At 43.4% G+C, this 25450-nt stretch overlaps 1 protein-coding gene and 1 long non-coding RNA gene across 38 annotated transcripts in view; both read right to left on the bottom strand.

The window, feature by feature from the left end:
• The window catches only part of MAGI1 (membrane associated guanylate kinase, WW and PDZ domain containing 1), a 485140-nt gene that overhangs the window by 417400 nt on the left and 42290 nt on the right, over positions 1 to 25450 (bottom strand). The window lies entirely within an intron of this gene.
• On the bottom strand, positions 1565 to 5189 carry LOC310671219. Its single transcript, XR_014507907.1, has 2 exons — positions 5064 to 5189; positions 1565 to 4259 (listed from the first exon to the last, which is right to left on the bottom strand). It is a non-coding gene; the product is annotated as an uncharacterized lncRNA (long non-coding RNA).

Here is a 25450-nt window from a genome sequence, read left to right on the forward strand (position 1 = left end):
ATTATTTTAACAGGACTGATGGCCTATTTAATGAAGTTCACGGGTGGCGCCAGACCCAGAACGTGCTTATAAAAAAGGGACGCCATGTGCAGAGAGACTGGTATGGCTTTTTAAGGACAACGGGACTCTTAAGGTACAACAAGTAGCGTAAAAGGGGAATTCTCAGTAGCCTTCTAGCCAGCCGCTTCACAGACCTATTCCATACTTTTCTTCCAGGCTTGTGGGCAGAGAGCTGCATAGAAAACAAGTAAGTAAATGATTTCACGATACTTTCTCCAATTTTCCCATTTGGTAGTAATGCCCTTCTGGGTGACATCATGAGTGCAGTGTTCCTTCTTCCTTAAACAAACAGCAATCTTCTGTGCTAGTAAGTGGTTGCTAGTCTCGCACATTCATCCCCAAAGGACAATGAAAGCAACAGCAGGCAGTGCCCTCAACAATGGCCAGGAAGCAGTTCACGCAACACACAAAATGAAAATGCAGCAGCGTTCAATTCATGCCTGGGCACAGAAGGGGGGCGCCTCTGGAATCGTACAACTGTTAATAAGTCCATTTACTCTTTAGTAAGTAAGCTGGAAGAAGTCAAAATCTATATTCTGGTTGGATTCAGCGTTGAGTAGTTCCCATGAGAAGCAATTAGATTTGAAATGCAATGGAAACTTGAAAACAGAGCTTGTTAAATTAAGTCTGTCTTGTACCCATTGGTTTTGCTTTCCCTTAATCCAATATCCCGAAGATGCCAACGAGTGAATTATGAACTAAAAGAACAAAAGCTCTGCTTAGCATTCCCAAGCTCTGTAGGAACACAGAAGAGATTAACACTTTTGATTCCCCACTGTATATCCACCAAAAATATATGTGCTTTGATGAGCCACTGGGATACAGGCAGCAAAATCCTTGCAGGATACCCACAGCGAAGTCTGGACTCTGAGTTTCCAATGTGTAAAATGGGAATATCAGCCTACCAAAGAGAATCTTGGGTATAAATTGAGTCCTGTCAGGGAAAATGGCCAATGGCAACGGAGGACCTGCCGTCTCAAATTCAGCAGCACCCTGTGTGATGCCCAAATTCGGCAACCTCTGCCTCTCACACTCCATTCTAAATTGTAGTTGAAGCACCCCCTAGGACAGCTCTGCACCCAGTGTGACCGAACAGGTCACTCTCCCCTGAATCCGCCTCTGGCAATGGGAAGGCCTCTGATAATGAAGGCAGTGCATATCCATCAGGCTTAGTAACTGTTGATAGCCTTCGCCTTCGTGAATCCTTCTAATCCTCTTTTCAAAGCCATCCAATTGGGGGCCATTATTGCCTCCAGCAGGAGTGAGTTCTATAGTTCAACTATGTGCTGCAAGAATCTTCCAACATTTGGCTTCATTGGATGTCCATGAGTTCTGGTGTTATGAGGGAGAAAATATTTTCTCTATCCACTTTCTTCACACATGCTTTAGTACCTCAGACTTTCTCTTTCTGTCCCCACACTGACCACTTGAAAACTGGCAGGTCACTTGAGGATTTTTCGGCCCATTGTAACAATTGTAACTCACCGTGGTAGGCATTGTGTGATTTTTATTTGCATTTTAGTGCTTCTGTTATTTATTATATTGTATTTCAGTACTATGTTGTTCAGTACTATATTGCTAGACACTGTGAGACTTTTAGTTGCATTTTTTTGTTTATTATATTGTATTTCAGTGTGTACTGCAATTTGAACTCTATAGAATTCAGTGTAACATGAAATGATCCATAATGCAATATAAGAAGCAATAAAGTTAAAATTAAAAATTAGTATGAATGTTTAATGCACTGAGCCTGCCATTCATAGCCAATGATCCCGCTGTTCTACAGACACACACCACAGACCAACCTGAATGAACCTCACAGACCACTTGCAGTCCATGGTAAAAAGTAAAGGTAAAGGACCACGGGATATCCAGTCCAAGGCGACTATGGGGTGCGGCGCTCATGTAAACACTGTTTACCTTCCTGTCACAGTGGTACCTATTTATCTACTTGCACTGGTATGCTTTCAAACTGCTAGGTTGGAAGAAACTGGGACAGAGCTACGCGAGCTCGCCCCATCGCACGGATTCAAACTGCTGACCTTCCAGCTGGGAAGCCTAAGAGGCTCAGTGGTTTAGACCACAGCGTCACCCACATCCCTTTGCAGTCCATGGACCAGTGTTTGGGAACTCCAAAAGAATATTTGGAAGCTTTGCCTTTATCTCCATGATCCGTAACGTTTCCATGCAATGCAAACTGCAGTCATTTTAGAAGGTAAAAAAGAAGAAGAAAAATTCAAGGCTTTTTTGCTTTCCAATCCATCATCTTCAGTATGTCACCTCATTTGCTTTCCCTGAACGTGTTCATGGCATTCAAATACCAAGCATTCGGGCTATTCAAATGCCCACTTCCTCGATGGGAAAGTAACTTGGCTGGGAAAGTAATTGCATGATACACCCTTACCCTGTTTCTGCCTGCAGAAGATAGGCTGTGCTGTAGGGAGGGGAGAAATTTAATTACAATGCAACTGCATGTGGATAACCTGATTTACAAAAATAAAATTATGACTAAAATGGGTTTCACTGAAAACAGCTAAGACCATGAAGATCAACTGGGAATATGCCAGGGAATTTAAAAAGCGGGGATTTCTACTGACTCACTTCTACGGGTCTTGCTGTAGCCAACGGTTTCTATCAAGACTGCTTTGTGAAATTCACATTTAGTCAACAGCATCTGCTACAAACATACACGTAAAGAGCTGCTAGCACATTTTGCTCATCAGACTGCCATTTAGCTTCGACCAAGATCCCTGAATCACAGAATCATAGAATTGGAAGGGACTGTGAGGACCAACCCCCTGAAATGCAGGAATCTCCACTAAAGCATCTATAACATCCAACCTCTGCTTAAAACATCCAAGGAAGGTGTAGTGGAACCACCACTTAATACCACCAATTAATAATGTGGCGGATCCACTCCCTATTAAATACAGTGCACCCACCTCAAGGTACACCAATTACATGAATTCCTACAATTTACCACAGATCATCTAGTGGGGGACTTGTATGAGGGAAAACTTAATGATTTATAGAGTCTCAGGCAGGAGTTGATTAAACAAACTAAAAAAGTCTTATTAAACAAAAGAGGTTTATGAAACAAAGTGGGTCAGGAAAAGCATTCTTTCAGGTAAAAGTTAACTTGTTTGCTTTAACTAACACTAAGATGTCTCAGGCTCAAACACAACACAATTGGCCCAGCTCTTCTTAAAGTTCAGTTACTAAAAATCAGATGGTGGATGTTAAGGTTTTTAGGATAGATGGCAAAATGCTCAACTCAGCTTCTGTTACTTAGATATTACAGTTAAATATTTTCAACACCATACAGTTTCCTTCACAGATTCTTATTGTGGTTCATGAGTGAGGGGCACTTCTCCTCAGGTACCCACTCTCTTAAGCATCCCACACCTGAGGTCTTCTAAATGGTATAACAGACCCAGAGGATCCCTCACCCCTTGTTACTGGGTTGGGGGTCTTCTCTACCTAGAAGAACTCTCCCCTCCTGGCTGTTATTCTGTGAACCGCCCTGAGACCCCCGGGTATAGGTTGGTATGTAAATTCTAACAACAACAATAATACTGAGACCCAGGTAGCCTGAATTCCCACAGGATCTACCTCTCCCAGTTCAGACTCAGCCCACCCAGGACACTCCTGTCTGTATACCTTTCCCAGACCCTCAACCCAGTCTCCCTATCCAAGCTGTGAGGCTCTGTCCTCTCGCTATGGATAGTCTCTTCAATGTGTATGTTTCACTTCACTCAGAACCAGTTCTCCTTATCTCACTCCCTATCTCCCAACGTGAAACCTGTCTAGCATCTCCAATGAACTCCTATCGCTCTTCTCAAATCCAGCACTATATCTCATCTTAAATCCAGCCCTATCTAACTCTCTCCCTCAGAAACTGCTCCTTTTATTCTCCTCCCCAGCCCCCAAAAAGTGCTGTACCCCACCGCTCTGTGGCTAGCTGACTCTGTAGCCAACTAGACTCCAAACTGGCTCTGCTGTCCGTCACAGAAGGAGAGTCCACCACCTCCCAAGGGTAGCCTTATAATCTACCACACCCCAAACAATACACCCTATATTTAGTTTACACAGTCCAGCCCATTATCAGAACCAAATTACAGCCTGGCACTAGAAAACACAGGAAAACACCAACTCACAGTGAAACCGAGGCATGGATATAATAGCCATGCATTGTACATCTCACATGTAAAAAAGAAACAGGAACAATGTTTCACATGTGGTGGGAATGCCGACCTATTAAACAATTCTGGAACGAAATTTACGAAGAACTCAAAAAGATGTTTAAAATATCTTTTAGTAAAAAACCCGAGGCATTCCTTTTAGGTTTAATTACAAACGATATTCCCGAAAATCAAAGGAAAGTATTCCTTTATGCAACAACAGCTGCCAGGATGCTTATAGCAAAAAACTGGAAAGGGAGGAAAATTCCATCAGTGAAAGATTGGCAAATTAAATTTTGTGAATACATAAATCTGGCAAGACTCACAGCATTTATAAGGGGACAATCGGACCAGAAATTATTAAAAGAATGGGGTTGTGCAAAAGAGTATATGAAAAAACATTGTTCTGGAGTAAGTGTATTGGTATGTAATGAATGATGCTTTACAGGGTTAAAGGGGGGGGGGAAATGGTGTATATATATATATATATATATATATATATATATATGTATAAAGATGAAAGTAATTTAACCAGACACAACAATACAGTAAGAGTAAATTTACTGAGGTTTTAGAACAAAGGAAGGAAGTCAATATGTGTAAATGTACGTAATGATATGTTTTTTTTTCTTGTAAATGTGTGCTTTTTTGTTTTCGTTTGGTTCTGTTTTGTTCCCCTTTTTTCTGTTTTTTTTTTTTTTGTATGTCCCTTTTTGTTTGTTTGTATAGCATTTCTTTGGATTCAATGTTCGTAATTTTTGTTATGATTTTGCATTGAAAAAAATAAAGCATTTTAAAAAAAGAAAAAAAAAAGAATTGTACATCTCACAAAGGTGTGGAGCTGGTGGTGCCACAGCGAGGTCAACATTCTTGTGTTTATATAACACAATAAATACAAACCTTAGAGGCAATGGGGCTATGATCAAGTAAACTGCTGCACTACAACAGCTGTCCTTATGCAGGCATTCCCAAACTCGGCCCTCCAGCTGCTTTGGGACTACAACTCCCATCATCCCTAGCTAACAGGACCAGTGGTCAGGGATGATGAGAATTGTAGTCCCCAAACAGCTGGAAGGACAAGTTTGGGGGTGCTTGGTCTACTGCCTATGGAAAGGACAGCTTTCTTTTACAGCCTCTCCTCGCCGCAGTGGTATTTCTAGAGGAGAAGGCTAGCTGCTGAGATGAACAAAAGAAGAGCCTGCTGGGTTAAGCCAATGACCCATCAAGTGTGGAGCACTGGGCCTGCCAAATACTCATGGGAGGAAACAAGCAGAACTTGAGCGCAACAGGACTCTCCCCACCTGTGATTCCCGCCAACTTGTATTCAAGACCGGCTCTGAGAAAGGAACCCAAATATCTTCCTCTTTACTGCTGCATATGTGTGAAGCTAAGCTAACAAGCATTTGCTTTAAAAATATATATTAAAAAACAAAGAATTAAATTCCACATAAACCTCTCACCGCAGATTGATTGTGGTCACCATTTAAAAGCCTGAAGGGTCCTTCAAATTAAGAACTAATTTGGCCAAGTGGCCTGATTGGCTTTTAAAATCATTCCCAGGCGAGGCCTGGTCAATTACATTTTGGAGACAGTGAGCCCAGGTGCGCTTACAAGGCTGACCGGAGAGGCATGTTTATAAAGGAAATGCTGTTGCATATTAACAACGGTGGCCTTGGGAGCTTTGAGCTCAATACCAGCAGTCTTCCTGTCTCTAAGGGGGGTGGCCTTGTGTTGTTTTATCCTTTTCCAGGAGACCACCTCATTTGGAGGCTATGACTCAATTCCTGTTTTCGAAACAGCCACACCAACATTGCAGGGACACGCTTGCCCTTCTTTCATATATGGTTTCCCTATATGAAGACAACAGGAAAAGCAGGAAGCAGCACACACCGTGGAACAAAAGCTGAACAAAAGATCCTGCTAGGAAACTAAAACTGGTCAAGCGAAGCCCGCTTGTTGGTTTGCCTGTAGCTGGGTAGCTCCACTGAAGGCTACGTCTCTGAGAAGAATTTGGTACATTCATTCAGGACCCCGTTATGTGATACAAGTTCAAAACCCAAACTCAGGCCTTGTTCTATTTTCAAGGGAATCTGGGAAAATGCAGCCAAGCCCATGGTGTAATATATCATCCCCTGCAAGTGTCCTGGAAAAACCTGAACATCTTGTTTTTTTCCTGTGAGAGAACGGTGGCCATTTTGGTCACCATGATCTCATGCGATTTTGCACCAAGATCTGCCCCCCAAAAAACACATTCTGCACAGCACCCCAAAACACGTGTTTTGGGGTGCCGCAAGAGCACAGCCCTGAAAACAGAACATCTTTGGGGCTCCATGATCTTGTGGGAGTGCAGACAGAAAGATGCGCATCCCAGTTTTGGGACTGAACATGTTGGAGGGTATGTAATATCTGAAATGATGTTGAATAGATTGATTGTGAAACGTGGTGTCTGACACAGCACCACCTTATACGAAGTCAGACCTGGGTCCACCTAGCTCAGTCTTGTTTACCTTGACTGGCAGCAGTTTTCTGGGGTTTCAGACAAGCTTCTTTCACAGGCCTACCTGGAGAAGCCGTGGGTTCAAGCTGCGACTGTCTGCATGCAAAGCACACACTCTATCATTGAACAAAGGCTACATCATAAATACATAGGTGTGTATCCAATGCAAGGCTAAGCAAGCATCCCATCTATGCAAGGATTTCCACTTGCACAACTGTACTTCCTCCGACTGTGCACCCTGAACCTTCTCCAAAATTTGCTCCAGAGGACTGGGGAAAACCCCGGCACAGATTTGCAGGAGAACAGAGAAAGGAGGGGAGGAAAGTCCCGTTGCACAAGCAAAAATCCATGCGCTAATGGAAGAGTTGCAATGGATACAACTCATATTTATCAGCTTACATTTTAAACACCTGCTTGCTCATGCAACTTTTTTCAAGTGGGAAACAAAAGCTGTTGTGCACATTAAAAAACCCCCAAAGTTCAAACACCAAATTCCTCATTCAGGTCAGGAGATGCTCAAACAATGTACTTTCCCGAAGACTGCAGAACACTGATACTTGCAGGGAATGGCATGCCTGCAAATGCTGGAGTACTGCCATGTAGCAACATGGCACTTTGCTTTTTGGACTTATATCCCGCCTTCAAAAATAAAATCTCCCCCAAGGAAAGTTATCAAGGAAAAACAAGAACAATATCCAACAGTTAGAAGCACATCACCCCGTAAACAAAATATGTAAGACGTAGCACAAACAACCTAGCATTAAAAAGTCATAAAAAGTCTTGTGGAACAGAAATATTTTCAATCAGGTAGGGAAAGAGGCTTGGTACATTTCCCTGGGGAACCAAATGACATAACTACAGTGCCACTGCTGAGAAAGCTCTGTCTTCTTAACCTGCAATCTGATTTTGCTAATGACAGGCCAGGGATGCCTTCTCACGCCAACTGCAAGGTATGGATAGGATCGTGTAGGTTCACTTCCTATTAATATAAGAACCAACTATTGAAGATTTGGTGCCCGAGTTTGTTTTTCTCCTCTTCCCTTCCTGTCACTTTTCCCTTGTGTGTCTTGTTTATTTGCTTTCGCAATGGTACGCCTGTGGGCAAGAATCTGTCTTGCTTTGACTGATTGTGTGTAAGCCATTCTGAGAGGCATTTGGGCTGAAGAGGGGGCGCAGACGCTATAAAATAAACAAAGTGAAAATGATGTAGGCCGACATGGAAGAACACACGTTTTATTTATTTTTCAACTGACTGCATTTATGAACCGCTTCCCATAAAATATCTCAAAGCAATTTTGCAGTGAAAACGGCAACAGCAGAATAACGAAACGCAATTCCATCTATACAAACAATTAAAACCAACAACAGCAAAAAACCGTTTCAAAGACAACACATATGCAGATGTGAACTGTTTAAATAAATATGCAAGCGAGTGTGCACATGTGTTTACAAAAGAAAAATGAAGACGGGAAAAAGGATTTTGTCATTATGGGAACTATTAAGACACACAGAGGTTTGAGATCATACTCATATGCTGCTTCAGTCAGATTTCAAATCAGTGATTTTAAAAAACCCACCTTCAGTATGAAGTTCACAAGAGCAGAGGGAACATTTAAAAGTTCGCTCAATCTCAGACTCCATCCATCCCTAACGCCCTCTATAGAATTAACAGGCCCCACTTGAATGCTGTTTCTGTAACCATTCTTCCCCCTTCTGTAATAAACCGCATGGCTCAAGCACCCTATCCCCATCTATCGACTCTGCACTACACCCCACCTGGGTGCCTCCAATTACTGCCGGCAGCATATAGTGACTCTTAAAAGATCCAAACATGTGTTCCTCATGTTCACATGGGATGAAGGGTAACAGGAATTGTTATATCTCAAGAGCTCTTGGGAATTTTAAAAATAAAAAACATTGTAAAAACTGTGTCTTAATTCAGAATATCAAAAAATAAAAACACAGAGAGGAATACAGAGTTCCCACTAGAATGCACAGCTGTACACATGTTCCAGCAGGCCTGCACAGATGCTGAACTCTTGTTGGCAAGCAGGCAATAGGTTTTACAACCTCATACACTGCTAGCTTGGGAGCGGGGGTTTCCCCGTATAGGAAATGATCAGTTTAAGCCCAGCTGCTATCATTTGCACTTCTTGTTTTCCTTATTTTAGCTACCAGCTTGGAATTTCAGGATCTAACAGTGAAAAACAAGGGTAGGGAGATGAGACAGACAAATTAAAAGCAGAGGTTAGCCAACCCTGGTTCTCTCCAGATGCTGTTGGACTACAATTCCCACCATTCACATTCATCATAAACAGTGGTCAGCAATGGTTATTTTTATTTATTTACAAAAGGTGCTTCTATACCGTCATATCATAATATACATTAAATGGCTGTACATCATACAATGTAAAAGAAAATACAGGAGATCAAGTCTGGCAACCGACTAACAAAACGGCTGCAAATGCTTCTCAGCACAAACAATCTTCAAGAGATGCCCGAAATTCAAAAGCAGGGATGCCTGCCGAATCGCTGCTGGAACAGAATTCCATAGTATGAGAGTGGTGACTGGAAAGCAAGAAAAACAAAACAAGCACAAAGTTTCTTTCTGGTGGTTGACTAAATGAAATTTATTCATTAAGGAAATGCAGCCTCATTGCCACCCGTTCAGAACTCAAGCTCCATGCTGTCTTGAAATGCAGAGTCCCACATAATGATGTTAAAAGTTTGTTAAATAACATACAGATTTTGCAGGGGAGGGGAAGAGGTAAGGGGAAAATGCCCTAAAGCTGGACCAATAGCTGATCAGGGCGTTGAAGGCTGGAAACATTTCACTTTGACTACAATGTTCTAGCACCAAAGAGTTGCTCAGTTACAGATAAACTTGGCTTAACCTGATATCATTGACTGGGTACACTGCATAAATATAATGGAACAGCAAATTATTTCCAGGAAGGGAAGAATGGTTTCATTGTTGGGGTATGTTTGGTTTTGAGCCATTTAAAAATTCACACTTCCTCATTTGCATTAATGTATGCAAAAGGATGCACTGTTAATGATTTTTGCATATGCACAAATAAAGTTCCAGTCGTGCATGCACAAAATCGCTCCGTGAACCAGAAAGCCAAAAGGAGGAGGAGGGATGGAGAGAAGATAGGGGAAGAGAAGTAAGAGAAAGTTGAAGCATGTTTTTAGATGTTTTCCATGCTTTAACAAGTTCTAAAAGATTTTGAATTATTTTGTTTTTAATAGTTTCATTTTGCCACTTTGGTGTCTGCTGCCCTAGTATCCTTTGGCAGGATAGACATTTTAGTAATATTGTGTTGTATGTCCTTTTCTCACGGATTTAATTTTCTTGTTCATTTTTATTTCACAGATTGTGCATGCTGCATTTGTGCATTTTCTTGATTTTTGCAAAGTGCCTAGCGGATTCTGGCCAATGGGCAGTCAAGAAGTGGTGTAATCATACAAAAATAAAGGTTCGTGGATACATGCACAATGGATTTTTATTTTGGCATGCTTTCATCCAGGTGTTTGTAAAGTCTACTGCTTAGTCCCAAAACATGGTCATTACGAAACATCTTAATGGGCTTGCTTGTGGTGCAGATGCTCAATATATAATCTGAACAACTAGTAAAGGTAAAGGTACCCCTGCCCGTACAGGCCAGTCTTGACAGACTCTAGGGTTGTGCGCTCATCTCACTCTATAGGCCGGGAGCCAGCGCTGTCCGCAGACACTTCCGGGTCACGTGGCCAGCATGACAAGCTGCATCTGGCGAGCCAGCGCAGCACACGGAACACCGTTTACCTTCCCGCTGGCAAGCGGTCCCTATTTATCTACTTGCACCCGGGGGTGCTTTCGAACTGCTAGGTTGGCAGGCGCTGGGACCGAACGACGGGAGCGCACCCCGCCGCAAGGATTCGAACCGCCGACCATGCGATCGGCAAGTCCTAGGCGCTGAGGTTTTACCCACAGCGCCACCCGTGTCTGAACAACTAGAAGATACTAAAGCATCAGTTCTGGTTTTATTAGGAATCCCATTTGGGAATCAAGCAGGAGGCACACAGGTAGGAAAAGAAAGGGCTCTTCTCTATTCTGGTGGCAAATATTTTTTTTTTAAAAGAAAGCTGGTTGCTTTCACAAAGCAAAGTGTTGTGGCACAGAAGGATGCATTGGGAAGAGACATGGAAGAGACACGCACACCCCTTTCCCCCCTGGGTTCTCTTGATTTTAATCCTTGCACTCATTCTTGGCAGCAAGGCCTCTGCTTGGCAAGTTCCAAGATCCCAAAGTTGTCTCAGAAGAAATAAGATCCCGTCTGTCGAGGCAGCAGACCTGCTGTACATATCAAAAGAAGGGCAACTCCCAAGGCTGGGAGGTTTCTAGGCGGCCACACACTCTGGCGCACAGACTGTTTACATGCTGTTGCCAAGGCTGAGCGGTTTCGCAACACTTATTTTTAAAGCAGCTCCGAGGGAGCGCTCCCCCAGCACAGGTGAAACTAGTCAAACCGGTCCAAATCCAGGGGATCAGGTGCACTGCGCTACAAGAGCAGCACTGGGAAAGGAGGCTGTTTTCTCTCCTTTTTAAAGTGCCACACACACCAGATACAAATGGCTTCGGCAATCGAAATCCATGAGGCCCAGTGAAAAAGAGAGAGAAGAGCCGGGACTTGGAGCCTGAACCAGAATGTCCTGACAACAACCGACAAGAAGCCTTTTTCCAGCTTTGCAACCTCAGCTTGGGGACTGAGCCAGGTTAAGTGGGGGACCTCTTGGTCCAGGAGAATGGATGGGGAACAGATCCACATCTCCATCATCCAGGCAGTCCACAGAACAGAGTTCTAGCTTACTCCAGGGTTCCCCAAGGCATTTTCTCTGGACTTCAAAGATCAACCTGAATGACATGAACTTTAAGTGTCCTCTCAGCTTCCTGGACCATAATTCAACTTCCCACTGCACCACCAACGTTTCACTGGTCTCATCCATAAAACAGGCATTGGCGATTGTTGTGCTGCAATGCCCTCTATGTGGGGCTTCCCTTAAGGCTGAGCCTTGAGCTGCAGCTCATGAGGAATGTCAGAGCAAGGTTGCCTTCAGTGAAAGGGCTGCCAACACGCTACCGAGCCAAATATAAGATATTTCAATTGGCACGTAAAATGCCCTGAACAACTTGGATCTAGGTTATCTCTGGGAACATCCTGCAAGGGACATAGGCACTATGTATAAAGGGCCCCTGAATGTGTGTTGCTTGTGGGCAAAAAGTCACCCTTCCACAGGTTCAATCAACGCCAAAATAAGGCTAATGCAGAAAATCAAGGATATCAGTCCCACAGGCTCAAGAAAGCCCAGGGCTCTTCATTAAAAAAAAGAATCCGACAGATCCCTGCAATGAGACAGGAGGAACAAAGACTTTGTTGTTCAAAAGAAGACGTAGCTCTATCCAGAGAATGTTATTGTTCGAAGAGAACTGTGGTGTTGATGTTTCTGGCCATAAGGATATCAAGAAGGATAAACTACCGCAAACGCAACAATGCAATGTTTGAATTCGTTCTGTATTTCACATCCTTGACAGACTTACAGGAAACAATGATTCAGATCAAAAATAGAATGATACAGATCTGACATGTCAGGCTTTGTAGGGAGGGGGAGAGAAACCTGTCATGTTCCAAAGTAGGACAGTCCTTTTGTTCCGCAACACTGTAAAAAAAAAGTCCGGCATTTAAAAAAATAGTCATAATAACATGATGGAAGGCAAATTCTACCAGTGCCTTCACCATAATGGGCTATGACTTGTCCCCTATGAAGTTAGGAGAGTGTGACAGCGAATGACAACGAAGGTGTTACAGTCAAATGGTCAATATCTATCTAAAGCCCTGGTGGAACTGAATACAAATAGAAAAGTTAAACATTTAATTATGAAGGCAGAAACACATTGTCAAGCATAGACAAAAGCAGGCAACACAGAGACTAAGTGCTAAGTGACATGCAATGATACTTTTGTCCTGAACTTTGCATTCATTTGACTCTTCGGTAGCATTATCCAAATATTCACGTTGTGGTGTTTTTTTTAAAAAAAGGTCAAAAGTGACTCTTTGGATTTTGCCCAGTTTAAACAACCTGCAGGAAATCGCTCCAACAGAGGAGCAAAAAAACCAACAACCCTCAACTATGCTTTCATTGGCAGAGCACAACTTTCATTAAAAGTTGACGCTTTGCGTTTCTAACGCTCCTGTTGTCTCGTTAAGGAGTTTACATGATGGAGAAGTGAAGATTTCACATTAAAACCAACTCACAGATCGAGAATGTGCACTGCATCAATTACTCAGTGGCTGGAGGCTTATTAGGACAAATGGAAGCTTAATTAAGTACCTGCTTTAGCAGAGCTATTGTTGTCTTACCTCTCAATGATTTAGATCACTCAACTTCCTTAAACTGCTCGTATTTTAGTTAAAATCAAGTCAAATATTCGAACTGAGAGCAGCTTTAAAAAGTGGAAGGGAGAGGAACATGAGTGCAACTTAAGGCAGGCTAGCCATGGGCAGTTAAAAGCTATGTCATAGCAAACCAATAGCTTTTCAAGTCAAAGGGGAGACGAGAGGGGGGGGCGGGGGAGAGAGCTAATAATTCCTCATTTAAAATGCTCACATTCATCCCCTATCCACCCCACAGTGCAGATCAATCGTTTGGTTATTTGTTTCTTCTCCCCTAAACTTCACTGATCCTATAGGAGATGGGTGATAAAACTCAACTTGCTGGTATTGAATTAGGAGCTGCTAATCTGTTCAAAGGGACGCGGGTGGCGCTGTGGGTTAAAGCCTCAGTGCCTAGGGCTTGCCGATCGAAAGGTCGGCGGTTCGAATCCCCGCGGCGGGGTGCGCTCCTGCTGTTCGGTCCCAGCGCCTGCCAACCTAGCAGTTTGAAAGCACTCTCGGGTGCAAGTAGATAAATAGGGACCGCTTACTAGCGGGAAGGTAAACAGCGTTTCCGTGTGCAGCTCTGACTTGCCAGAGCAGCGATGTCACGCTGGCCACGTGACCCAGAAGTGTCTTCGGACAGCGCTGGCCCTTGGCCTCTTTGAGTGAGATGGACGCACAACCCTAGAGTCTGTCAAGACTGGCCCGTACAGGCAGGGGTACCTTTACCTTTAATCTGTTCAAATGTCACCTTCCACAGAAGCTCTGCAGGAGTTTTGTTGTACTGCAAGGCATGGAGTGAGGGAGCTGGCATCCCTACAAAACTGAGAACGAGCAGAGTTTGATGCTGTGCAACATCCAGTTACATAGCTTTTGTTCAGGTGTCCCAGGGGATGACAGGGTGGGAAGATGGCCTTCTCTCCCTCTACAACAGGGGCAGTAAACCTGTGGCATCTCGAGATGCTGTTGGGCAACAAGTCCCTTCATCCCTGACCACTGGGCCATGTTGGCTGGCACTGAGGGCATTCATCACAAAAACACACACACACCAACATCTAGAGGGCCACAGGTTCACAACCCCACCCTACAACTTGGAAGCACTATCACCTCTTGGGAAGAAGCTAACTTTTTGAGTCCACTTTGCTAACTGGAGGAATGGTTCTCTGGTTGCCCTACCAGAGGAGCTGGCAAATAATACATTGGCAGTGCTCACCACAAGCGAGACGTAGGACTTTGATAGAAGAATGAATGGTCTTGGCAGCTATAGTTGCCCTCGCCTCTACAGCCACCACCACCACCAAGTCCAGACAGCAGCTGTAGCCCTGGATTCATTTTAATAATCACATCTCTGAAGGTTCTGGGCAATCGTATTGGGTTTTGCAACATGAAAGCATTTTGTAACATCATCTCAATTCCCACCAGGCCATGAGACATATGCACCCTTGTGCACTAGTGCAGGCCTTGCTTGCACAAAAATGAATTCAAGGGCAAAACTATTCTGTTTTTAAAAAATGAGGGGGGGAGGGGAAAGAATAGTATTTTAAAAAATAGTATTTTTTAAAAAAAGTGGGGGAAATCACCTTCCAGCCTCTCTCGGGAATCACTGCTTATTTATTCCCGGCACAGACTTACTTCTGGAGAGTTTTCCGTAGCTCTTTTTCCCTAATGTAAATTTGCAAGAAACCCCTGTACCTTAAATCATACAAATCCATTTTATGGCTGGCTTCCAAGAACACCAAAGATCAGAGCAAGAGCTCTACAAAAGAAAGCAAAATTTGTTATGTTTCTCTGAGCTTTTTTTTTGCGCTCTTGACTGGCTGTAAAAATGATTGCAAGTGAAGTCTGGAATGATTAGCGTCACTGGAATCTCAGGGCACAAAAGCTATTTGTATTCCCCTACTTATCTAGTAATAAAAGCTCAAGCTCATTTTCCCCCCATTTGTCTCTGTTTCCCCAACTGTGGCTTTTGTTTTTTTCCTTAATTGAGAAAGGAAAAAGCACCCAAATGCGCAGGCAGGATACAATCAAGATCCCTATAATTTCAAAGGCGATTTTCTCAACATGCCTTCCCCGCAAACAAATCCCTAGCAGCAATTCAAAATGCAAAACTACGCCGGGGGAAGGAAGAGGCAGAAAGAGCAAAGCAGAACTCAACGTTGGTCTATTTCTTTTCCCTTCAAAAGCTGAACCACAAATCTGATCAAAAAGAGAGTACTTCTGGCCTCAGGTTTTCAAACATAAGGAAGCTCAGAATTAACTCGAAATTAACTCTGAAGCTCCAGTTACCCAAGGCCCCTCTACCCTTTAACATTTCAGCCATAAGACCACCCAATGTCTGGAAACCTTTTGCACAAAGTCTAAGCACAGCAGGGTATGTTAACAATCACTCAAGACAGGATATGTGGCTGAAATTAAATATACAGAATACATACGCCAAGTGTGCCACACTCTGCATACTTTCCTTAGAACTGAGATTTGCATTAACCTTGGCGGAATGTACCACTTGCTCAGGTTTCCCAGTAAAAAAAAAAGTGGCACTTCCAAAAATTCTGCTTGAAAAGGGAAAGAAAGAAAGAAAGAAAGAAAGAAAGAAAGAAAGAAAGAAAGAAAGAAAGAAGGAAAGAAAGAAAGAAAGAAGAGGAGTTTGGATTTGATATCCTGCTTTATCACTACCCTAAGGAGTCTCAAAGCGGCTAACAATCTCCTTTTCCCTTCCTTCCCCACAACAAACAGTGTGTGAGGTGAGTGGGGCTGAGAGACTTCAGAGAAGTGTGACTAGCCCAAGGTCACCCAGCAGCTGCATGTGGAGGAGCGGGGAAGCGAACCCGGTCCACCGCTCTTAACCAAGACACCACACTGGCTCTCTCCCACACACCCACACACTATAGAAGTTTGCTTTCTAGCTGCCCACAGAACTAAGTGCTGCACCTCCACAACCAAAGCCATTGGAGCTGTGAAATTCTGTCATAGCCTTCAGTTTGATTTCCACACACTGTTAATTCCAACCAATTTACACATCCCAACCTAAAATGGAGTATAATGATCAAGGGTTTGTTACAGTCGACCAACCAATGAAGTGTTTTAATAGAATGAGTCACGACTGCACTACCAGCTTCTACTTATTCTGATACCCCAGTCCCAAGGTGGGAGCCCTGGGTTCAAGTCCCCAGGTGGCCAAAAAATTTAGAAATGAACTTGGGCTAGTCACTCACTTGCTCTGAGGGTAAAAAGAGTACAGACCATGGCCTGATTCCAAAGATCACCTAAACCAGGGGAAGCCAATGTTGTTGAACTACAACTCCCATCAGCCACAGTCAGTATCACCCATGATCAGGGACAGTGGAAGTCTAATAACACATTGCAGGTTCCACAATTGCCTACCTCTATCCTAGACCACAGTTTCCCAACACACAACTGTGGTCTGTCCTAGGGTAGAAGCATTTCACTCTCTCACACGTACAAAAAAAAGGAGGAGAGGGTCAGTTTGTGAACCTGAGGGCTTGCCAAACTCCTCCCTAGTCACCTAAGACAGAAAGAGGGAACCTCTGGATCTCCAAATGTTATTGGATGACAACTCCCATGATACCTGGTCCATCCATGCTGCCTGGGGCTAATGGGAGATGCAGGCCAACCACATCTGGAGGGTACCACATTGACTACCCATGCTGGCTAGTCCAGGAACATCTGGGAGAGCCACCCCCATCCCTGAACTAAGGCATGTCTTAGGTGATGACCTCAACTGGGCCTAACTGTGTGTTAGGAGTAACTACACTGGCCATAAGCCAGCTGAACCCAGGCTGAGTGGGTGTGTAACACACAGAAAGTCAACCTGTTCTTCCTCCTCACTGATTCTTTCTTCATGCTTTATTTACTACTTCTCCAAGTTAGTTTGAGCCAGTTAGTATGAGCAAGTGTCTCCACATGTAAAGCCTATATACTTAGAATGGCTTTGTTTGCCATGAGTAATTAACTTAAAGTTTTCCTCTATCCCTTCAACCAGAGGTCTTACCAGATTATTGTTTTTTCCCCTGCACACTGCTGCAAATATATTTACCAAACTCTTACAACAGGTTATCTCAAGCTCTTTGGGAAAAGGGTGGGATTAAAATGTAATAAAATTAAGGAAATACACCCCCCCCAAAAAAAATGTTCGAAACAGCAGGCTTGCATATGTAACTGCAATACTGGATTGTAGGGAGTCCATGTCAGAACCAGTGCCATGTGAAATATGAGGGTGACCTGGGCTTTAAATCCTGGCTCAGCCACTGTGCTCACCAGGCAACATTATGATTGCAGTAGTAAGAGGGGAACAGGAACATCCAGATATAAGATTCCAAGTTCCATGGACTCAGTTAGTTCCATGTGGTTAGAGCGTGTCGCCAGGGTTGTTGGTTCAATCAACCTGCATAGTCCTGCATTGCAGGGGGTTGAACTAGATCACTCTAGGGATCCCTTCCAACTTTGCAATTCTATGAATGAAGAGTAGATTACAGCTCCCACTGCTATATTTCCAATAGAGTCCAGCAGAACGCTTCCAAAGAAGAGAAGAAAATGCACACACAAACAAACAAACAAATATTGTTTGTCCTTACATAGAAAGACAAGAAGTATATTGCTACTGAACACTGCCACTTCATCATCATTGTAATATAAATGCGGTGAGGATCAAGTATGCCATTTTTAAATAAATGTATTAGCAAATACCATAAAACAGCTGGTATGGTGCCAACAATAGCTCTACAATCTGAATAAGATATATATATATATATATAGTTTTCTACTGCAATGACCTTCTCAAGCTCCAAAGAACAATCAGATCACGAGAAGCTTGGTTTTCACTGAAGATCTACTTTAAGCAAAAATTCCCTACACGAAGATGCAGTTGCAATTCACAGGCCATTTACAACTCTTCCACAAAAGGGCCTGTCACATTTATAAAAAAGGTAGTTGACATCATTGCAAGCTATTAAGAAAACCCATTCACTATTTGGGTTCTTCTCTCAAATCATTCTTTTAACTATTCTTAATCCCCTTGTGCCACATTATAATTTTATTCTGCCAACCTTGAACAGGCTGCAAAAGTGGAAGAGAGAACAAGAAAATGAGAAGCTTATTATGCACAGAATACAGGCTCTAAGCACACTCATTTGGGAATTACGTTCTCATGAAATCAGCAGGATTCACTTCTAAGTAAATATGTTTTAGGACTGAGGTAAGAAATCATTTACAAATAAATTATACTGCGGTGAGTTCACACCTTCATTTTCATTGGGCTGTTTCATCAAAAGGAACCATGGAAATCCATAAGATTAAGAAGGATTGCTTTCCTTGCAGAGTCTCCAAGGACATTTGGATGTTCACCTACTCTAATCCAGGGCAAACACACAAACACACACACACAGTTGGCTAAAATGTTCTAATAAACTCCTGGCTGGGTTCACAACTACAACATGCAGACAAAAACCATTTATGAACTGCAAAATTGTTAACAGTAACCAAAGGCACTGAAACCCATGCCAGCCACAATCATCATTTAGCTAACTTCCAGCAGGTCACCCACAGGCTGAACCTATGCATCCCCTGAACTCTAATCAAGACTAGTTTGGGGGTCTTTGACTAATTGCTCTCAAATATGTGGTTGCATTTGGGTATCAAAACAGACCCAGGCCAAACTCCGCGCACGGGGATTGGCGTATGATCAAAGGTCAAAAAAGGCTAAATAAATGCTTGGCTGCCCCAAGGCCAAAGTGTTGCAGGAACATCCCCTGCCCCCTGGCAAATTGTAAACAAAGTTGTACCTCAGAAGTCAAACAGAATCCATTGCGGAAGTCCCTTCGACTTCCAAGCTCCTACAGCCAATCGGAAGCCACAGAAGCACGTCGGACGTTTGGCTTCTGAAAGAATGTTCGAAAACCGAAACAACCACTTCGGGAGCCAGAACATTTGACTCCCCAGGTGTTTGGGAGCCGCAGTACAACTGTACTGGCGTAGTTTGCACACTGTGCTAAGAGAAGCCATGGCTTAGTGCAAATGCATAACCCTGCAGGCTCCAGGAGAGGAGCTTGTGGCCCCTAGTCTTTCTGGTGCTGCAGTAACTAAGACACAAGCCATAACACGGAACCAACCTTGGTCACAGCTCATGGTTAATTTAGAGAGTGTTAAACCATGAGTTCAACAAGGTGTGGAGGACAAGCTAAGGCAAACAGTGCAGCGGCAGAGCAACTGGGAAGGAGCAAAGTGGTCATGATCTCCTCTCTGAGAGCCTGCATGTTGGAGTTAAGTCAGGATTGGCCTTAGCATAATGTGCAAACCAGTCCAAATATCTTCTTCAGCCAAAAAGTCGTTTTAAGGCCAATAGAACACTAATGGCCCAAATGCAAGGCTGTCTATATCACCATATTAAAATAGGCAAGCTTTTCTTTGGCCATCCGGGATTCCTAATCTTAAATGATAACAAGACTGAACCTGCCGCCATAAACTGAGAGTAAATTGAACTGAACACCGTGGGATTTACAGATGCTTAAGATTTTGCTGCAAAATTTTAAAATCCTCCCAGATTTTAGCAGTGAAAAGAGGGAAAGGTACATGACAGGAAATACTAGGAAGTGCCACATTTTCCTTTGCTGCAACATTATAGCAATCAACCAGAGTGCAACTTAGACCATCTGTATTCTAGGTATTGTCAAACCGGAGGTTACTTCAGCTCAGTTTCCATGAATAACTGTGGCCATTGGTGATAAATGCTTGGAATCATGTATGTGAACTGATGAATATATGCACTGCCAAACATTCTGCGGAAGGCAGAAATACACGGACGTAGGTTTTACCATCATTTGCAGAATTACCTCCAGGATTGGGGCAGAATGCCTCCAGATACTACCCACTGGGAAACTAAACCGGGAGAGTGCTATTATATTCATGCCTTGCTTGTGGTCCTTCCATAAACTTCTTAATGGCCACTATAGGAAAACAGGACTTGGTGTGATCCAGCAGTGCTCTTATATTCTCAGTTTATGCTATGTGGCGGATCATTGGAACAAATCAAACTGGTCCTTGTTACCTTAATTTGAACTTTTTTATAAAAAAAAAAACATATTTGCATCCCGAAGGATGGTAGCAGGCTTGAAATGCACACGCTAGACTCTTGACATTTCTTTATTGATGCAAATAAGTGTAGCCTGACATTTCCTGAAGTGCTATTATATTATAATAGTGGCAAAATTAGCAACACACACACACACACACACACACACACACACACACACAAATGGAGCAGTTTCACAAAAAGCAGCAGTCAATCAGATATGGGGTACAAGATTAGAAAGCTCCTTTTCTAATCACTGGCACTTGCTCTTTCCCCCAACCCCATTTGACTGTTTGCTCTCTCCGTTCACAGGAGAGGACAGTATTCCCTGCAGCCACCCTGTCACTAAGCAACCTCCCTCGGTCAAAGTGGCATGTTTCCCAAAGCCTTGTCAAGTTACTGTTGTTTCTATCTATGTGCCCATCTTCAGGGACACAGAGACCTTATCCTGGCCCATATCTTAAAGTCGCCCACCTTCAAAAGCCTTTTTCTACTTATACTTGCATGCACAGATCCATGCAAGTACAGTGGTACCTCGGGTTACATACGCTTCAGGTTACAAACTCCGTTAACCCAGAAATAGTACTTCGGGTTAAGAACTTTGCTTCAGGATGAGAACAGAAATTGTGCTCCGGCAGAGTGGCGGCAACAGGAGGCCCCATTAGCTAAAGTGGTGCTTCAGGTTAAGAACAGTTTCAGGTTAAGAACGGACCTCCGGAACGAATTAAGTACTTAACCCGAGGTACCACTGTATAAGTAGACCTGCAAATGCAAACGTCCTGGCTGGTTCGCAAATACATAAATGACACTTGATTCTCAGCTAAACATGTGAACTGCCCTCATTAGAAACCACTGCATTCAAGAGAATATGAACATCCAACTTGTGGTGCCTGCTCTCCCAACAACTCAACTAACCCAGAGAAGTTGTTACAGTGGTACCTCAGGTTACATACGCTTCAGGTTACAGACGCTTCAGGTTACAGACTCCGCTTACCCAGAAATAGTACCTCGGGTTAAGAACTTTGCTTCAGGATGAGAACAGATATCGTGCTCCAGCAGCGCAGCAGCAGTGGGAGAGGCCCCATTAGCTAAAGTGGTGCTTCAGGTTAAGAACAGTTTCAGGTTAAGTACGGACCTCCGAATTAAGTACTTAACCTGAGGGACTACTGTGCTTCCAGCTCAAATGCATGTGTGAACTGGAGGTAGGGTGTTCCTTTTTTCCACTCCCCATCCAGTCCTTTCCAATCCCCCCAGCAAAGAAAACGGTGTTTTGCTATAGATAATTCCACATCTACATGGTGTGCCAAATCAAATGGTAACTATATGGTTGCACTTTCTGATCCACAATGTCTGTATTCACTCATTGCACTTATTAAAAGTTAAGGGCGACTTGCGTCATCTTCTTCAACCATTCTCTTGTTTCTTCACCCATCCATCAGTTTCGATCCCCATGAATGTTGGTGCCAGCACAGCCATTTGTTAAACAAATTGAAGTCAAACCAGAAAGAGACTTTGTTTGCTATAACAAAAAAAGGGACCCAACTGTCAGCTTCACAGGATATAGTGTGTGAACTCTTCCTTCTCCTTTTCCTGACAGGGTGGCGTACCCAGAGGGCGAGTTTTGTCCTGAGTCAGAGATCAGCAGCAGAAGGATCAACCTGGCGTACCTGTTTCCAGGACACAAGCCAGGCACAAATGAGAGAAGGGAAATATTGTGGGGCCCAGCCTGAGTGGCACCAATGTGTTTATGACCAAGCATGAGAATACACATAGAACAAGGCAGTGCTCAGGCTGTGCCTTGATTGTGCTCCCTTGGCATACAGTCCCCATTCCTAACTTACTGTGCAACTTTCATCTGTCCTGACTGGTCATGGAAAGTGACATGCCTTCAACTTTAACAGACAGAACTTTTTACTGGCATTCCATGACATCACAGCACCCAAGATGGGTGCTCAGTCTCTGGACAAAATCCAGTTTATAGTCTGTTTCATGGAACAGGCTTTTTAGACACTTAATAAAACCCATTGCTCATGGAATGAAATAGCATTTCTTGTCCTGTTGTGGAGTGCTTTATTTACATAAAGACAGTTAGCATTTCCATTACCTCGGGTTAAGTACTTAATGCGTTCCGGAGGTCTGTTCTTAACCTGAAACTGTTCTTAACCTGAAGCACCACTTTAGCTAATGGGGCCTCCTGCTGCCGCCGCGCCCTGGAGCACAATTTCTGTTCTCATCCTGAAGCAAAGTTCTTAACCCGAGGTACTATTTCTGGGTTAACGGAGTTTGTGACCTGAAGCGTATGTAACCTGAAGCGTATGTAACCCAAGGTACCACTGTACAAACATGTGTGCTACAGCATTCCTTTTTACACTGTGCATTTCTTCCTCTTCCAACCACTTTTTTGCCCAATTTCAGCAGCTGCCTTGTCCCTAAACCTTGCCGTGCACAGGAGATTGTAGAACGATTTTCTAGACCCACTGCAATCAGGTGGCAAATCAGCTAGACAGCTTTGCACTTGAGATTTCAACATCTCAAGAAAAGTAAACCAGCGTCATTCCAACTGTAAGCCATAGCATACCTGGCACTGTGGCAGGTACACTTGGAAAACTACCCAGCGCTAATCACTGCACCTCAGCAAGGGTGCCGTAGAGATAGAAAAGCTGCCCCCCCCCCCCCAAAAAAGCAACCAAAGCGATCGGGGATCTGGAGCAACTTCCCTACAAGAAAAGGTTACACTTGGAGCCTTTTTAAGTTCAGAAAAAAAGAAAACAAAGGGGGATATGGTTAGGATGTAGGGGAATGCATGGTGTTGAGAAAGTATAGGGGGAAGATATTACTCAGTCTTTCATAATGCTGAAATCATGGGCCAAGCAAAGCAGCTGAATGGTGACAGATTCGGGACAGACAAAATGAAGTACTTCCCGACAGCAGTTCATTAAGCTACGGAATCTGCTACAAGATATAGCAATAACCATTGATTCACGATAGTTTTTTTTAAAAGGGGGCTTAGACAAATTCATGGGGTACATTCTTAATCATGATGCGATCCCCCATGATCAAAGAAAGAATGCCTATGGCCCTCACATTCTGTTTGTGGGATTCCCAAAGACTTCTGGTTTTGCAGAGGAAGAAACAGGGTACTAGATTGGCCTCTGATCCGATCCAGTAAAGCTTATACAGGAGAGGTTTAGGATTTTCCTTACCACCAGCAGAACTGGTTTCATTCTGACAGCATGAAAACAGAATGCCACAAGAGCAAATGCACCCAAACCCCCAAACTCCGTCGTCACACGACTGTGTTGTTCTTTGGAAGTCCTTCATGACTATTTGGCTATTAAAACCATCTTCACATTACTTTAAAACTGCTGCGCAGAGTCTCCGTTCCCTCTCCCAAAACCATGCATTTTAAACCCATTTGCACATTTTTAATTACAACTATATTAATTTCCCTGGCAATTTAAAGCTAACTTTTGGATTAGCAGTTCACACCATTCCCTCTTGCGGAATAAAACTTGGAAGCATGCACACTTTTTTCATGATGGATGGTTTTAATTAGACTGCATTCTCTTTGAAGTGCAGGGATCACCTAGAAGAATTCAGATCCTTCTGGAGTGTTTTTTCACCTTCTTGTGTATGCCTTGCAGGAGACTGTAGCGCTAGAATTTTTCCAGACTAGTCAGAGTCGTCAAAAGGAGGAGGAGGAGGAGGAGGAGGATAGAGAAAGGGGTCCTGTATTTTCATCCACATGGACACCAGATGATGGTTTTAGGAACACCTGCAGACTGACAAACTTAAGGGTTCTTGGATTCTGCAACTAGCAGTCACCTGGCCAGTTGACACATTTGCCAAACACAATTGGGGAAGATGCCAGAAAGCAGAATCAAGGTACTTAAGGACCAACTCAACCACATCTCCATGTCATCCAGGCACCAAATACATCACAAAGGCAGCGAGGGGAAAAAGGAGCTCAATCATTAAGAACAAAAGTGATACGGCAGATAAAATCACCAACAGAATTTACAGTCATGTAACTGAAATAAAAACATGGTGTATAAACCTTCTTTTTCCATTCCACCACCACCACCAATATGAATGTCCTGTGATTTGGGCTGCATATGGCAACTCACCATGTGTTTATTTAAATGAAACTATTAATGGAAGACCCTCCACACTACTCTCTAGACCAGAGCTTTCCAAACTACGTGTTGCGACACATTAGTGTGTTGGCTGCAGCGTGTAGGTGTGTCATGCAAATGCTCCCCGTGTTCCTCCAGAGGCTGGAAAGGGGGTTAGTTTAACCTCCAGTTTGATAAGTAAAACTGAGTTACTGTGTCACGAAATGATGCATGTCTAAAAAGTGTGTCACCATGGAAAGCTCTGCTCTAGGCCAGTCTTCAGCAACCTGATGTCCTACAGATGTCCTGGACTACAACTCCCATCAGCCACGGCCTGGCTGCAATTGGTGGGAGCCATAATTAAAAAAACTGGAAGGCACCAGACTGGCAAAGTCAGCCTTCAGATTTGGGTAAAGGGTTGGAGAAACACACTTAAGGAGGAATCAACACATGTTCAGCTGAATGCACACAGGCTTGTTTGTGCCTTTGGGAGATGCATACAATCAGAGCTCCTGATCATATGGAGGAACCAATCCACATCCAGTTAAAAATATGCAGGTTCCCCCTTCAGACCTTTCCCTCAATGCATAGAGATCTGGTAGGAACCACAAAGGCCAACATGTGCAACCCCATTCTCTGGTTTCTGAAGGAGGACAGCATGCATGGAAAGAGACATGATAAACTGCCTTGCAGGAAGCGAGAGTGATGTCACCTCTCCCTTCCAAGTCCTCATCCAGCACAGAGCACCGTCTTTCCGCCAAATAAAGTTCCTCTTGCCTCACCGCAAAACACTTTGCTTATACTAAACAAATATCGCATATCCTCCACTGTAGACAAAACAAAAGCATTCCGCTTTTACAAATAAGAAAAAGGAGTGTTTTGTTTGGCAAAACCACAAATCAATAATCTGCTGGTGGGTGGATTCTCTCTTTCCCTTCAGGAGCAATTGGCTATTATCTCTATGGGTCTTGTGGCATTTTTTATTTTCAGAGAGAGAGAGAGAGAGAGAGAGAGAGAGAGCTTTTCTTTGGCTGTTCTCATTACTCGCAGCAGCTCTGCACATTTCCTCTAAAGCAACGTAACCCGGCAACCCAGGA

This window comes from Podarcis tiliguerta (genome assembly GCF_965153285.1).
Source record: "Podarcis tiliguerta genome assembly, chromosome: 2".
NCBI lineage: Eukaryota > Metazoa > Chordata > Lepidosauria > Squamata > Lacertidae > Podarcis > Podarcis tiliguerta.